This window comes from Condylostylus longicornis, unplaced genomic scaffold (genome assembly GCF_029603195.1).
Source record: "Condylostylus longicornis isolate FDR11 unplaced genomic scaffold, ASM2960319v2 ptg000110l, whole genome shotgun sequence".
NCBI classification, from domain to species: domain Eukaryota; kingdom Metazoa; phylum Arthropoda; class Insecta; order Diptera; family Dolichopodidae; genus Condylostylus; species Condylostylus longicornis.
In genome coordinates this window covers 740160-746159 of record NW_026578078.1, presented here as the reverse complement: position 1 = coordinate 746159, position 6000 = coordinate 740160, and positions in this window count along the sequence as shown.

Below are 6000 nucleotides of genomic sequence, written 5' to 3'. Positions count from 1 at the left end.
TATTTTGTAACAGGAATTTTGGCATTATCTGATATCAAGGTCAATATTGATTGTTGTCAAATATTTTTTGTTTATTTCAAATATTTGAACTTGAATACGATAAAAATATATTCAAATAAGAGGAACCTAGAAAAGAGATATTCTATACGAACAAACATAATATAAAAATTTTCAAAGTCAATGTTATACAGGTGAAATAGTCACATTGATAATGAAAATCTAAATTTTACTAAATCACATTGATAATGAAAATCAATGTGATTTAGTCCAAAGTATGATCGCAATTGAAATTATTAGAGTTACTACGTTGAATACCCGTTCAATTGATTGAAGTAATATATTCGAAACAAACAATAAGAAATTCCTGAGGTCGATAACGAATATATAAAAATCGATCCTGTCATCGATTACGGATAGTTCATTTTGGAATTATGCTGTAAATCCTAAATTAATTTCCAAAAGTTTGTACTGAATCTGAATATTATACACCGTATAATCTAAGGAAACAAAATTGATCATGATTTTTGTATGAGTATAGTATTATACGTATTTCAGTATAATAAATACTTCAGCTTCTGTGATATTGCATCAAAATAGAAAAAATAAGCAAAATTACATTTCTCATATTCTTATTTAAGGTCATACATTTAAAATTTTATTTTCAATAATCACGTGTGAGACAATATAAAAGAAAAGTTTTATACACATAATATGTAAATATATTTTTCCATCAATATTTTGTCTATGCATATTTTAATACAATATGCAAATTTAAGAGCAAAATATATGCATAAAGAACTTTTACCATCAAATTAAACAACATTATGAAACATATTTTAAATTACCACAATAAACCGCAAAATATCATAATATACACTGAAGATTGAGAATGATAACAACATTTGTTAAGAAGGATGTTGTAATTTCCTTACAAAATATAAACGTTTTCTCCTACTATATATACATACATACTTACTTATTTAATTAATAAATTGCTATTAAAACGAGAATTCTATATAACTAGAACATTAATAAGTGCTCGTAAATTCATATGCTATTTTATATAAGAATAGTAATGTTGTATATAAGTAATTGTATATTGTTATAGTCTTATATGTAATTATATATACATGTACATATATTCTATATTTTTATTATAAAGGAATATGATAACGTGAAAATATTCAAATTACCTTGAAACGGAATTGACTTAAAAGCATTTAAAATATTAAATAACATTTAATGTGCAATTAGGAATGCACTTTCATGAATTATTTGTATATAGTAGTTTATGTATATTTGATATTATAAAGATGGCTCGTGTGATGATGTTCATCGTATACATTATAAATGAAATTGCATGTTGAATAGTTAAATTAAGCATTTTGAAATCGAACATCTTTATTGAATTATGCATATATAAATATGGGAAAAATTTTAATAAGTTAATTATTTTGTATTTTTGAAAGCTAAACAAAATTATTTTTAGAAAACTTGTGAAATAATTGTTTTGGTTCCTATTTAATTCGCAGATATATATTAAATTATGCTATGCACAAATAGAATATAAGTGTTGGCCAATGTTAATTTTATATGCTTGATGAATATAATATAGAAGTTTTTCCTTGCCCAAAATGTTTAACTCTGAAACAGATAGACAGGATATAGATTTTGTAAAAACGGTGTAAGAGTTTTAAGAACCTTATATATTGAATTTATTGGGTATGCTATGCTTATTCTTGCATACAACTAGCAACAATGTTAAAAATTAAAATAAAAAATATTTTAAAAAATTAAATATTAATTAGAATAATAAATTTGATATGGCAATTACCTGAGAGCAGTTTTTACATCAAATAAACTTATTCAGCAATATGACTAAGAAATAAATATTCTGAATGGAAACATTTCTAAAGCATTGAAATGTAACTTTCCGTTCTTCTAAATTTTCTATGAATCTTTTATTTTACAGTTTTTCACAATCAAAATTTTGTTATATATACACATTGTATGAAATATATGCTTTCTTAACCATTTACTTGATTTAAAAGTTTACTTAAATATTTATTTTTTGGTAAGAATCTATATTTCGTTAAGAATTTTATTCATTTTGGATAGTTAAGAAGATGGAATTCTATTTTATAAAAATTGGTCTATCATTTTGGTATGCACAATGTATGCATATATTTAGGAAGATGTCTTTATGTATATGCAATACAAGTTTTAAAAATAAACGAGATTGCTATGAAGATTTTAGAGTGTTCTCAAGGAAAATTAAATAATTTTTTCATTACCGCAATTGTTTTTATTTCCAAATTTCTGCACTTTTCTGTAATTTCTCTTATAAAATAAATCTCAGATAAACGTGATGTAGTAAAAAATTTGTATTTTGCTTCAGTAAGCATAAAAAAAAATCTATTGTTTTTTTCTATATTTTCAAAGTGTCATACTATAAGAACATAGGAAATAAAATCAAATTTAGCTTATAAAATTTTAACGACAGTTTTTTTGGCTTAGCAAAAATAAAGTAAAGCAATTCACAATTTTTACAGCATTTCAGAAAAAAAAAACAATGAATTAGAACTTTTTGTATAAAAATTTTAATTCTTTTTAAGTTTCTAGCTTAAAAAAAAAAAACAGTCTAGTAATTTTTGAAAGTCTTATGCAAGAATTATACAAATCTTTCAACAAATTGTCAATTTTTATTTCAATTTTTACTTTTTTTTCCATTCCGGGAGACCGCCTCCCCACATTAGCCTTATACCCATCTACATTAGCTCTATATCCAGGCGTTTGACAAACCGCAGTATAGCAGCCACATCAAGCTACGAGATCTTCCATGGGGTCCTGAAGCACACCAATTGCAAGGGAGCAACTGCCTCGCAATTACTTAATATATGTTCCATCATTTTGTCGTTCTTAAAAATCGCAGACCCCATCCTCTGTCCTGCCCATCCTTTTCAGAAGGATCATCGAGAGGGAATGTCCAGTGAGAACACCCACCAATAGTCTCAAGTCTAGGCGACCAAGCATGTCCTGCTTCCATCCCCACAGTCCCAAGGGAGACATAAATTTCTTAGAATGCGAAAGGCCGGGCAGCTCTTCCAATGTTCAATTCTGGCCTGATTCCCCCAGTCACTCAGAGCACGTAGGATCGTTTTCCTCGGGCGTCAAATTATATTTAATTCGATTTTGCTTCCTTTAATACAAACACGATGCAAATTCATTTTCTTTATTAATATAATGTGGAATCTTATCCTTTCTCCCCTACAAAATTTATTATTCAATGTACAATAAGACGATTGACATAATAAATAGAATGGCATTTAAAATTTAAGGTTTTTTTTTATATTAAATTCATAAAATTTTAATTACATATCATCAATTATAATTGCTAAGAAAGAAAACTATAGATTATAAAATTACAATGTAAAATGCACTTTCGAATTCAAAAATAATTAATATTTAATTGCGTTTGTGTATTATGTATTACTATAATAAAAGGAAATGGTGTACGTGTTAAAAAATTTTCAAGGTAAAGTTGAAAACAAAAAAACGCAAGTTTACATTTCCCTTCAAACTTTAAAAGAGTTTATGAAATACCAATAATCAGAAATAAATTATACTTTAAGAGGAAATTCAAAGTATTAAAACAGGATAGTGGTAATCGTAAGGGAAAGAAATATAGTTGGATCAAGCCAATGGCTTGTAAAGTAGTACCTTTAACCTAAACAAGAGAAAATAAAATATACTACTTTTAAAAACAATATACTACAAACAATACTTAAAAATTTTTTCATTCACATACCAAAATACTTCAAAGATTGCGTACATTTAGGCAAAACGGAAATTTATAGAAATTCGGAAAAGTTTGCAGTTTTCGAAATATTAGGTGGCGAAAATTCGTATTTCACGATAGGCGATAACTTGAGAGGGGGAAACTAATTTTCTTCTTACGAAATAAATTATTTAATGATATCTAAGAGCTTTTAAAATTTCAGAAGCCTACCGTCTAGAAGAAAAAAATATTAAAAAAAATATTCTTCTACGTGAATGAGTTTCTAGTAAGGAATGAGTTATTCATTTCAGTTTACACGTAAAATTTCCGTTGACTATCGTAAGGGGTGTTGAAATTTTGTAAGTGCGACGTGAATGAACCGACGGACGAATTAAAATTGTTTTATACGTACAATAATTGGCAAAAGGTTACTTTACATCTACTCAACTTTACATATTATATAATAAATTTTTACACTATAAGTTATTTATTATTACTTTTATTTCACGTAATTTACATATAGAGGAAAAAATGAAACGGCAAAAAATTTTATCATAAATACATAGAAAAATATCTATTATACTCTTACTGTATAAATATAATTTTCCATTAGATAGACATTATACACATAAGTTTTGAAATATTTTTATGCAAAAAATATAATTTTTTTGGAAAATTTGTAGATAAAGTTCTTTTGCTTTCTTGCGATTTGCGATATTTTCAAAATTCTTTTAGAATGAAATAGAATAACACTCAACTTATACAAAACGGAGGGGTGAATTCAACTTATACAAAGGGTGGAGGGGTGAATTTGGAAAAAGACATAAAGAGTGCAATAAGCCCAATAAAAAATGAAATAAAAGTGTTAAAAACTTAATCAGATCCAAGAAAAATTAATAAAAATTCTGAAATAAAAAACAACAAAAAAAAAATAAAAATTAATATCTTTTACTCTGTGATTGCAAAGCACGTGCTTCTTTTCCGAGAAATTCGGGTATTATAATATTACAAATTACCAGATAAAGCAACAAAAAAAAACACATAAAATAAACGAGATGGCTAGAAGAATAGAATGTAAAACAGGAAAATGCAAGAGAAAAATAAAATAAGAATAATGAATAGAAAACCATTTATAATCTATTCCATTAAAAGTATGCTAATTTTCAGAAAATTATTTTTCACATATTCAATCCTCAAAAGACATGCGCATACTAAATCATATTCCACATAAATTTGCAGAAATGGAGAAAAAGAGAAACTTCTATACAATTTTATTACATTGCAAAAATATAGAGAAAAAATTTACAGAAAATAAAATAATAATTTAATAGATAAAATTTTCTGCAAGCCTCGTTTTTGATATTAAATACAATAATGTGGAATATAATTTGCGAAAACTAGTATTATACTTAATTTCCGCAAAATTTTTGATTCTTGTTTCCATATTCTTTCAATTTCCACTGAAAACCTGAAAACAACTGGAGAAAAAAACTTCCAAAATAAATTCGAAATTCTTTTTCTACGCAACTACCGAAAAAATAAGCAGAAATTTTAATGAGAAAATTTAGTGCATTCTCCTCTGTAAACTAAGATTGTGGAATATAAAATATTTTTGAAAAAAGCTTTTGAATTAAAAAAAAAAAAAAGAAAAAGAAAATTATTTTTGGTAAGTACATAATATTTTATACCTAAACATACACAAACAAAAATATAAGTTTGCCCTTATATAAATTTTCTCTTACTAGGTACATTACATTTTGTTTTTGTCATACAATTATTTTTGTCCTTACTAATCATTGTGTATTCGACTAATGTGTGCGTGTGAGATAAAATGCATTTATTTTCTTTAAAAAAAAAGAGTAATGTGCAATACACAATTTTCCTCACTAATAAATCATTTCTACTTATAATGTTCAATAAATTTTGAGGATTTAATTTTGCAATTTTTGTTTTATTTGTTGCCATTTTTGTCAAGTTAAATTTCAAGGTAAAAACAAAAATATGACAAATTTTATTCGTTTTCGTCTATATATATTATCATATATATTATCTTTATAAATAGGTATATCTTATTACTTATAAACATATAAGGTCTTGGTTCTATAAACAAATATTAATTTTAAAATAGAATTTTTTCAGTAATTTTTGGAAAACTGAGTATGCATAAAAAAGTTATACAACCAATACCACTATAATATTCAATCTTTTAAATACACAGTGGT